Source organism: Euprymna scolopes, chromosome 24 (assembly GCF_053919585.1).
Source record: "Euprymna scolopes isolate OS-2025 chromosome 24, ASM5391958v1, whole genome shotgun sequence".
NCBI lineage: Eukaryota > Metazoa > Mollusca > Cephalopoda > Sepiida > Sepiolidae > Euprymna > Euprymna scolopes.
The window spans coordinates 57,119,292-57,131,468 of record NC_136505.1 but is presented as its reverse complement, the minus strand read 5'-3'; the positions used below and the strand labels follow the sequence as shown (position 1 = coordinate 57,131,468).

General features: G+C 31.2%; 1 pseudogene; it reads left to right on the top strand.

Annotated features, from left to right (window-relative positions):
• The first annotated feature begins 1,122 nt into the window (after window positions 1-1,122).
• Window positions 1,123-1,300, top strand: LOC145247022 (U2 spliceosomal RNA; annotated as a pseudogene).
• Window positions 1,301-12,177: the final 10,877 nt, after the last annotated feature.

Below are 12,177 nucleotides of genomic sequence, written 5' to 3'. Positions count from 1 at the left end.
GTTCACACTGAAACACTTATCACAACATTCTGTGGATCTATATTAAAAAACCTTGTTAAACTTTGTTAAATATTTTCATTCTATGGAGGTCAAACTGAAAAATAATTATCAAAGGATACTTATGCAGATAGATATGAACATTCTTTATTAAAGTGTGTGCCTATTTCCATTCTCTGGAGACCAGGCGCGAACAATTTTATTATACCATCCCTATTTAAATTAAAGCATACTTATCAAAGTATTATTATGTACATCTATATCAAAAACACTTGTAAACATTTTTTTTTAATTTTTAAATTTGTTATTCATTCAGCTTTATATATATATATATATATATATATACACATTAGGACGATTAATCGGAATCAAAATCGGGAATCGGAAAAATCGGAACTTTTGGGGTATCGGAATCGGAAAAATTATAGCCTAATTTTAGATTCAAAACGGCTTATTTAAAAGTTTAGAATAAATAAAAACGAAACAAGCACAGATTGTTTTTTATTAGAAGTTGGCCCATTACAACACAAGACTGAGAAGGGCTCCAGAATCGGGTTATCTCATTTACAGATTTAACATTGATTAACAGCGTTTAAAATGTTCATGTGCCCTCATCATCCGAGAGAGTTCATTCCTATGATGATTAAAAAGTTTTAAATGCTCTGGGCGGGAGGAGGGGGAGGTTAAATTTCGTTGGCGCAAGCTGTACATTTGAGTGCCTGTCATTGGCTTTTTCTGAAATAACTAAAGTTTTATGGCACCTCATTGGACATAGGGAAATCCTTCGCGGCTGTGGAAATTGTTATTCTAAGCATATTTGAAAACCCATTCCCACATGTAGATTCTCCAAACATAATTTAATTTGGTTTTATTAGTTTTTATTGTAAGCAAAGTAAATATTCTAGAGTTTACGAGTCTTTCCAATATCACAGATTTTTAAAAGCTTTGGCTCCTATTTGATAAATAGCCATATTAGAGACTTCACGCTTTAATATCAAAGATTTAAAATGCGTGAATTTACTCCGCCGGTCCGTCAGTCGGTCGGTCTGTCCGTAACACTTTTGTGCTTGGCCTTTTTGTTAAGATCAAAGGTCTGTTGTTAATAGATGCTGTTCTTAGCTTTTTAAGCTTTCTTGGCCTTTTGGCCAAGATCAAAGTTTAGCATCTGTTCTTACTACATGTTGTACTTATGTTTGTAACTTTGTGATATAAAGTGGGGGATCACTTTTCTGTATTAATTAAATGTAAAATGATCACAAACTTTACAACCAGTCAGGCTCAAAGCCATTCAAGTTATTCTCCAGATCGTTCAAGTTGTTTTTGAAGGATTCCAGTTATTTTTTTAAGCATTCAAGTCATTCTTAAGGTCATTAAATTCATCCTTAACTTCATTAAAGTCGTTCTAAGTCATTTACTTTTTATTTATGTAAATCATTTCAGCCCATTTTTCGATCATTTTAGTTTATCTTTAAAAATTTCATGTCAATCCTACATTCATTCATTACACGAGAGCACGGTACTAATGGCTATCGGCCTTGTTCTTCTGGCACTGGCTTTATCTGATCACCACGTCCTTTGAAATATTTCATATTTCTTTATATTTTGTTTGGTTTTGACACAAGTGAAAATGCAAATGAAAATCTTACAGGTTTATCAAAACTTTGGAATAGCAAACATTGAGAAGATTGTTAACTTAAAAAAAAAATTTCATTTATATTTAAAATACCAAAAACAAATGGAATTCTACTTTTTTAGGCGATTACGTGTGAGCACACTGAAACGTTCTTTTAGAATTAAGACTGGGGTTTACTTGTGCATATAAATATAATGTAAACTGGATTTATTTTGGTACATTATAACTTTTTAAGCAGTTAACTAATTTTTACCAGTAATTCTAAGGCCGATGAACAAAATCATAAAATCACATGTAATTGCTATATTTTTCGTATTGCCACCCGTACTTAGGGTTAGTAGTAGGAAAGGAGCGTGGTTTTTATAACTTTTAACAATACTATATATTAATACGATAGCGTGTGTGTTATTTATTTTGTGTGTCACGGATTACATCCGAGTTACTGTTGTTTAATTGTTATGGATTCACATTCCTTATAATAAATAATTTTACCAAGAATTCTTCATAAGTTTTAGTTTCGGTTTAAATTATAGCTGATGGCATTTAAGTCATTTATTGTTTTTTTATAAATGATTAAACATTTATAGAAGAAAGGCACATAATAGTTAATGAAGCTTAACGCCCTCTCCATGTGAAAAATGGGTTTCTAAATAGTAACATTATTATTTAGAAATTCGTTCGTAACAATGGGAGGAGGGCATTATTAATACTTTGTTCTTACATCGTTTTCTCATTTTACCTACCAATCGTCGATTATTTGCAACTGTTTATGAAAACTTTCAAGCAGCATGTTGTACATTAACGACGAACTGATAAAATTTGGCTACGATTAAAATCAAAATAAAGCTTTTGTTGTCTTTCAATTTGCAATACATTACAAGGAAAACATTTGGTAAAAAATATACTCGGAAATTACCGGGGGTTTATGTACTAGTTTGAAAATTTACAAAAAAAAACCCCAAACAAACAAACAAAAAACAATACAAAACAAAACAAAAAAAAAAAACGCAAAAACAAAACAACAAAACAACAACAACAACAACAACAACAACAACAACAACAAAACAACAACAACAACAACAACAACAACAACAACAAATCTCTAATTAAATATTTATAAATATTAAAAGAATCGGAATCAGAAATCGTGTTGGAATTGGAAATTTAGAACAGGATCGGTAATTGAATCGGAATCGGGAAAAACTTTGGAATCGTCCCATGACTATTATATATATATATATATATATATATATATATATATATATATATATATATATATATAATAGACGATTCCAAAACACACACACACATATATATATAATGAATGAATGAGAAAAGTCTATATTCCAAATTTCATGATGTTAACCATCTTACAATTTCTTCCTTTAACTCTGTTGACACTTACAATTCTTGACAATATCTGTTTCCTAGCACATAATCATTCACTTGATTATTATATCAATCAGTGAATCCATTTTGCCCTTAACTCATCAAAATAAATACCAACAATCAATCTACCAAACAGGAAATAAACTGCGTTTGGACATGATTAAAAATAAACGAAAATTAGAAGAGAAGCTGCAAATACCTTATATTTTGTTTACATTACGCCATTTTGTAAATGTCAACTAAATTAAAGAAATAAATTGCAAGATCATCAACATGATGAAATTTGGAATATAGACTTTTGTCATTTATTCATTATATGCTCTGTAATTACATTGAGCTTCTTAAATAAAGATTGGTATATATAAAAAGTAAATATAAGTGAATAAAGAATATTTCCACATAAATATATATATATATATATATATATATATATATATATATATATATATATATATGAATGGAAATGTATAAAAAGGAATACAAAAAGTATAAAAGCTTATAACTTTTCTTTATTCGGTTTCAATTGGTGACGTGCAGGAATACAAAATAATATTATGAAAAAAAAAATTAAAAAACGTTTTTTATAAGTACATAATTTTCGACCGATCCTTCAGTCTTCATATATATATATATATATATATATATATATATATATATATATATATTTATATATATATATATATATATATATAGAGAGAGAGAGAGAGAGAGAGAGAGATACAGACAGGCAGAGACAGAGAGAAAGAGAGGAGTGAGAGATAACGGGAGAGAGATAGAGGGTGTGAGATACTTACTTATTCTCGACCAACCACGAACCAATTACCAACTACAGCAGACACTCTAAGCTATTTCTATCTCACTTCTTTGACAGATTTGTTATAAGATCTTTTTGGAGTAAATCTCGTGTCAAATAACATAAAAGCTCATTCAACACGAGCTTTCTTTGGTTTTGTCCGTAATTTTATCTCTTCTTTAATATCTATTTTTAGACTACGGATTTTTTTTTCAGAGATTGTCTTAAGCAAAGAGGGAGATGACTGAATGAACAGGTTTGGCCCTCCGTTTTAGGTGATCATTTCCGGAAGCTAAATTTGTACACGAGAAAGATTATTGATTAAAGCCAATAAAAATCAAATCAACCCGACAGCAATGAACATCTATTCAAATGATAACATAACCACGAATTATTTTATCAAACTTTCAAGGTTTGAGAATATCACGAAAGATTTTTGGATTAATAATAGCGGAAGGTTCTATTTTGGTTTTACTTCCGATCATTCATGTTAGTTGTATAGGGTAGAATGATTGTCGCCCTAGAAAAGATGACATTATTCCATTTCCGTTTGATGAAAACCCATTTTCATTTTTTGTTGCAGACCATCTACCAGTTGATCAGTTATGCACAAATCTCAAGAGTCATAGGAGCCTTCTATCATGTCTGAAAGTGACACAATGTTCCACGATCAAGATCTACCGATCCAATTACTGATAACAACATTTTCAGCACTCTCAAAATGCATTGCTGGATTGACATGAATAACAGGGACGTGTTCAGGGTGATTAGAACAATATTTCCGACCGCGGTTGTGGTCCTTAATGTGGTTTCAATTGAGGGCCACATCATGCCACCTCATATTTTTGAAATCGGCTTTAAAGTCAACACCAAAATGTACTTGGATTTGCTGAAGAGTGTGCTGATCCCCTGATGCAATCAGGGGAGCGCTGGCAGACCCTGGGTGTGGCAGCAGGACGATGCTGGCCCATAAGTCCAAAGAGACCCAGGCTTCGCTTCAGAAGGAGTACTACGATAGGTGTATCAGAATTTTTGTAGGAATTTTTGACACCCCTAACACAAAACTGCGAATAAAATATAAAAAAAACTCGTAATTTCTCTTTTAAAAGTGGGTTGTTTATTTTCTTTATAGATTATACTTCCAAAATAAACTATTAAAGTTGTTTATGAAAATAATAGAAATATTTTTTTAAACAGTAATGAAATTAATTGAATTTTACTAGCTCAGTATTTTTTCAATTTTTAAACTTTAAAAATCTATCAAAAATTTTCTATTGATTCAATTTTTACAATATTTTCAGGGTCAATGTGAAATTTTATGCTCTTTCCAATAAACCGAATATAATATTTTAGACAAACGTTTTTTTTTAAATTCACGACCCTCATTTTTAAGTTTCTATTAAAAAGTAAATAATTAATTTACTCCCCAAAGTTTTATGTCTCACAAATTGAAGACAAAAGATCAATAAATAATATATTCAAATTTAAAACAAAAAAGTAGTGTTTTTTAGAAATTTACCTGTAAAGTTCGAAGTTTAAAACCTTTTTTTAAACCACGTTGTTTATTTTTCTTTTGTTATTTTTTAAAAATGAAACCTTGGTCTTTGCTCCTTTAATTGAAAAAAAATTAGGGCTTGAATTACATTTTTCGAATAGTTATAAGCTTGGAAAGACAGGGGGTCGAATGATTTCACGCCTCCCATTTTGAAATGTCTATTAAAAAGTAAATAATTAATTTACTTACCAAAGTGTTATATATAACAAATTGAAGATAAATGATCAATAAATAATATAATCAAATTTAAAAAAAGTAGTGTTTTTTTAGAAATTCAACCGTAAAGTCCGAAGTTTAAAACCGTTTCTTAAACAAGAAAAAACACGTTGTTTGTTTTTTCTTTTGTTATTTTTAATGAAACCTTGGTCCTAGCTCCTTTAATTGAAAAAAAAATTAGGGCGTTAATTACATTTTTTGAGTAGTTATAAGCTTGGAAAGACGGGGTGGAATTATTCAATATTTTTCACGAAATTTATGACACACCTAGTGCTACGACATTTGACTCGTTTCTCACTGGGCCCCTCCCCTTATCTGCACCCACTGGACTACTTTATTTAGTCATACGTCGCAAACATCACCAACATGAACTCTCACAAGTCCAAAGCCAGTCTAGTCGCCGCCATCCGCCGAGTATTCGCCGAGCTCCCGCCGGTGCTTGTGGAAAAGTCATGCTCTCAGATTCAGACCCGTTTCGAGGCGGTGATTGAGGCTGAAGGCGGCCAGATTAGATAGATTTCAGCTCTAATACATAATCAAGTAACCTGAATTGATTTTTTTCAATAAAAGTTTAAAAATAAAGCAGTACTATTGTTGTGTGGCGATAATTTTATCGTTCCTCTCTGTATGACAAACAAAACACTCAACCTAAAAACGCAGGTGTATTTGATTTCCGCGTGACGTGGGCTCGAAGTAAGATTATTTTTTACTAAAGGTCATATGCTACTGATACTTAAGAGTTATTAAATGAAAGAAGCCAGGGGAAGAAAATAAAATAAACTACTGTTATTAATAAAATGTTATTGAATTAAATGCGACGTATTTTATCATACAAGCAGAAATTAGAATACCAAATAAACACAGATATGTATTTGGTCTTCTTTGTAACTCTTCAGAGTGGCTAGACAAAGCGTTATTCAAACCAGTGATTCCATATTTCTGTTTATATGAGGGGTTATCCTTATAACGAGAAGAATCTTGGCGGTGTATGTCCGTTATTTGAACCATGTAAGTTGTTCAAAATAATGTTATTTTATATGTTTTAAAGAATATATCTAATGTGTAAACCACTAAAAATGCGACAAAAACATAATTTTGTTGACTTGTTAGTTGCAGACTAAACAATATTGTAATACATTTATTTTTGAAATGTAATATACTATCAACTAATGAAAACTTGATTTTTGTAATTTTGAAAGCTATTATATTAATGGTATGAGGTTGATCTTAATTACTTTTATATAACAATAGAAAATTTTCTAGCTAAAATATTATAGTAGGAGAGTTATATATATATATATATATATAATAAAATTTATTTATTTATTGTTTATTTATTATTTATTTTCTATTTATTTATTGTTTATTTATTATTTATTTTCTATTTATTTATCAATTAATTTATTTATTTTTCCATTTAGTGTCTTCTAACAACTCTTGTTGACATTTTTTTAAGTGATGACCTGTACATTTCACTTGACCTATATTATTTTGCCCTATATATTTTTCGCGCCTTTAACATTTCCTGTCTGGATCATTTTGACTTTTGTTTCTCTATTTTATATTTAACTCTATCACCATTTAATTTTTTTCTCCTCTTTTTCGTCCCTGATCTTTCTTATTTATATTTATGTCTCGGGAGTAGAGGGAAAAGCATATCTTATTTTTCTTTTATTAATATTATTGGAATTTTCTGCTTTTTTTCCCTTGTACACATTTTTGTGAATTATTCCATGAATTTCTGCCTTTGGATTATTTTGGACCATCTTCCAATTACGGGATTTCCTTGGATTTTACTTGTGCAAATTGAAATTCAATTAACTTTCTTGAATTGATATATTTGGATTTTACCGTCACTGGATTATTTATCTTCCACCAGACTATCCATTCGCGTGTAAGCACCTTTTTCTTCACCATATTCCCTCTGCTTCACTTTTTTGTTATCAAGTAAGATATTTGGCTTACTTGTTGTTTCATCAAATACTTTTGCATGCAAAATCCGATTCTGCATTTTGCTAATTCCTACCCTCTGATGAGAAGGAAAGTATTTTTTCGAAACTTCACGGATTAAGGACTATCCACTTTTCTAGTGTTACCTTTTCAGATTAAATATGTTTTTAACTCATTTGAAAGGATTTTTTTAACATGTTTTATTAATTGTTTGCTCGTATATATATATATATATATATATATATATATATATATATATATATATATATATATATATATATATATATCCTCGAAGGAAATAGCCGGAAAAACCCGAGGGGTCCCTTTCATCAACAGACTCACCAGGAGTTAATCGTTGATCTATAAAAGATTAAATAAAATATCTAGCAAGAGCAGACTTAATGAGGTATGCGTGTAAATTTTTACCGACGGGAGAAAAAAAAAGAAGGAAGGAAGGGTGGGAGTACGAATAAAAATATTTACAATTATATAAAATATATGTACACGTGGGGGCACAGGGACAGTTAAAATATATCCTCAAATAAGTCCAATGACCTATCGAATTCTTTTTGTCGACAGAGAGAAGGCCTGCGTAAGAGGATGGAGACCGACTTCAAAATCCGCAAGTGATTTTGAGAGTAAGCTCTATGCAAAATTTTAAAATGCCCCATTTTATACACATTAGCACACGCTGGATTTTCATGGAGGTGTTGGCCAGTGGCAGATTCCAAGGTGAAAGAAAGGGGGTAAGAGCGACAAGGCTTGCCCAGTCTCATTTCTGCTGGAACGTGTTGGTTGATTCGAGTCTGCAAATTTAAGAAGATTCGACCCACATAGTCAGCAGCGCACTGACAATTAAATTCATAAACTAGTTTACTTTCGACCAAAGTTAACACACTTATACATAAGGGATCGGCGTTTAAAATCGACAGTAGGTTTTTTGAGAAGTAAAGGTCGTGTTCAAAATGAATGTCTCTGTTTAGAGCATAATACTTAACTTTTGCATTTTAAACTTTAATTCAAGCCATTATATGAAATAATTTTATAAAATCAACAGTAGATTCTCTTCAGTGCAATGTAGCTTACAATGTACTGTGGACTTAGTTACTGTGCCGAGACATGTGAAGCTTTTTCCCGTGATCAGTCTCTTACTTGAGTAGTCAATCGATTATTTTGATTGAAAAATGAGCAATTTCACCGCTTTTAATGGCATTAAAAGTATCGGAACTATCGGATAACGTCGAGTCTACCTGCTAGTATATATATATATATATATATATATATATATATATATATATATATATATATATAAGTGTTTTTATAGGGATGACTAGTTATTTGTTATAAATGCTGAGGATGAAAATTGAGAAAGAACACAAACATCTGTTTCATAACTTCTTTAAAGACATTGACCTAAAATAATTATTGATATTAACCATAAAGTGGGCAACTTTATATATGTTACCATCCACTTAAATAGCAAACATATGGACCATAACATAAGCATAATCAAACATTATATTAGGTTGGTGCAAAAATAATGTCGCTTTTTTAACGTTCAACTTCAAAAGATCATAACTCCTTTCATAATAAACTTTATTAATCGAAATAAGAACCATTAGAATCGACACATTTTTGACAATGAGAAACAAGTTTTTTTTTTATTCCATTAGCATAGAAATCCGGAGTTCTGGAAGTGATGAAGTTATTGAAGGCTGATTTAGTATCATCTAGGCTTTCGAAGCATTTTTCGGGCAGGAAGTTGTCGAGATGCTTGAAAAAGTGACAATTGGTAGGTGAGAGGTCAGGTGAATATGGCGGATGAGGCAGCGTCTCGTAGCCCAATTTTTTCAGCTTCTGCAGACTCAGTTGAGCAATATGCGGGCGAGCGTTGTCAAAGAGAAGAATTGGTCCCTTCATATTGACCAATCTCGGGCATATACGTTGAAGCTTCTGGTGCATTTCGTCAATTTGTCGGTAGTACTTCTTCGCCGTAATCGTTTTACCCGGATTCAAGAAGTTGTGATGGATGAGACCGGCTTCAAACCACCAAACAGTCACCGTAACCTTTTTCTGGTGCAATTTCGGCTTCGAGAAGTGTTTAAGAGCTTTTCCGCATTCAACGTTACCGGTTGTCATAGAGGATTCACTTCTCATCACACGTCAAATGAAATGAGTTATTTTATTGCGCAAAAGGGGCATAGAAGACATCTCAAAATGACGATTTTTTTTATTTTCGTTCAATTAATGCGCCACTCATTTTTCCAACTTTTTGGATTTCCCTATTTGCTTTAAATGGCGAACGACTGTTGAGTGGTCTACTCCTAGTTCAGCAGCAACTTTTCGTGTGGTTTTGCGAGGATCGGCTTCAATTAAGGTTTTCAAAAGTTTGTTATCAACCGCAGTCGGCCGGCCGCGACTGTCTTCATCTTCGAGGTTCTCGTCACCATTACGAAATTTCTTGAACCACCGTTGTGCCACACGTTCGTTAGTGGTTCCTTAGCCAAACGCATCATTCGCATCAATAGCTGTCTCGGAAGCTTTTCAGCCTAATTTGAACCAGAAAACCGTGCGGGTTTGAATTTCGTCCATGCTGTCGAAAAGCCTAAAAAAAAAATAAACGAAGAGATTGAGAACGGTAACGAATAACATTATTCGATAGAGCGAAAAACGCGCTTCACAATAATATATAACGTGGCTGTATATATCAATGAATTAATTCAGAAATCTTATATAAATTATGAGAAAACGATATTGGTTTTGCACCAATCTATATTATATCGACTCCAACTAATCACTCATACTCAATAAAATAGCCATTATTCCCAACATCATAAAAAGAATATCCAGGCTATCTTATAACGAACAAATATTTAATAGTAAGAAAAAATATTATAATGAAGCATTAGCTAGATCAGGTTTTAATCATAAAATTAAATATATTAAGCACGAACCCAATGGAGCTTGCGGTAGCAGGGATAGAAAAAAGTGGACCATACCATGCTGTATCCTTCAATATGGTTATCGGCGATTCTGGATATAAAAACTCTAAAACATTAAAATAGGAATAAATAAATCAGATCTACTAAGAGTAAGTACCCTCAAAACATAACGGAAATAAGAAGAACAACAGACGTAGAGAGTGTGTATAGTTTAATCCGCCTTACAGTGTACACATCAAAATCTACTTGCCAAAGGAATTCTACAAGATTCTTGATAGGAAATTCCCTAATGGTAGTAACTTAAGTAAACTCATAAAAATACAATAAAAATTATCATTTTCAACATCAGTTAACCTTGCGAAAATAATAATACTTCCAAAAACGCAAACATGGATATAGAAATTAAGTAAATTAGACAAGGTATTAGCCAGAACACTGAAAATAAAAGCCTCTGTAATTGTAGAAACTAAAATGAATGTCCATTAGATGGGAAATACCTTATTTCTGACATTGTATATAAACGCGAAGTCATTGAAAGTTGTAGAACAAGCTCGTATATAGGATCGACAGATTTCAATTTACGGACAGATTCCGCAACTATATAGCATCTTTTCTTTTAAAATAAAAAAAAAGCTGAGGAAACTAATAAGAAATCAAAATCCTTATCTAACTGAATAAAAGAAACAACATAGAATATAAATTAAAATGGCCAATATTATGAAGTGATAGAAATATACACCTAACAAATCTAGACGCTGCAATCTCTGCACCCCGAAACTTACTATATAGTAGTATCTAGGGTAAATTTATTAAATAAACGACAGGAACTGGTGCAATGCTGTTCGCATATAAATAAATAGTAATTATCCCGTCCAAAACCTGACTAGGTAAATTAAAGTTAAATAATAATCAGTATTTAATAGCTTTCAGGAGAAAAATAAAAAATAAAACAAAATAAAAAGTAAAAAATGAAAACAAAAATAAAATAAATTAATAAATAAAATAAATCAATCAATAAATAAAATAAATAAATTTTAAAAAGGGACCAGTGTCGAGACAAATGATCTAATGGAATCATGCAAATATAATAGAAAACATCTTGTAGAAATTCATAAGACATTATTTAGCAAACATCTTATAAATACAAAAAAAAAACAAATAAAAAAAACACGAGTTAGAGTTGTCCCCCTTACATCGTGTTTTTTTAAGCAAAAATACGCATGGGTATCGATCCTCTGTTTCGTAAAACACTTTTTTCACTAATATAAAAATTAGTGTAGATATCCTGTAAAATTGAGCCATAGAAAAACTTTTAACAAATATCTTAGTGACCTCTGATGATTGATCATTCTTTATGATCTACGGACCCACTCTCAAACACACGGTTCGACTTCTTGTAATGCAAATCCAACCCTTGTTTCCTTAGTAGGAAAAGTGTGTTCTCAACACCCGAAGACGATCGCAGGTTGCAGCGACCGAAACGTTGTACTAATAATACCCAAGATAAGAACAATAATCTGATTAATCAACATAACACAAGTATATATGAAGATATTTTAAATATGATAAATGGAAATATTTTATTTCAGAAAATTATTTCAGTTTTAACACCTCTTGTGTTATAATGAAACAATAAAAAATAAACATTTATTTATTTACATTTCTATAAATTACATATTTCATATGAAAAAATATACAAATA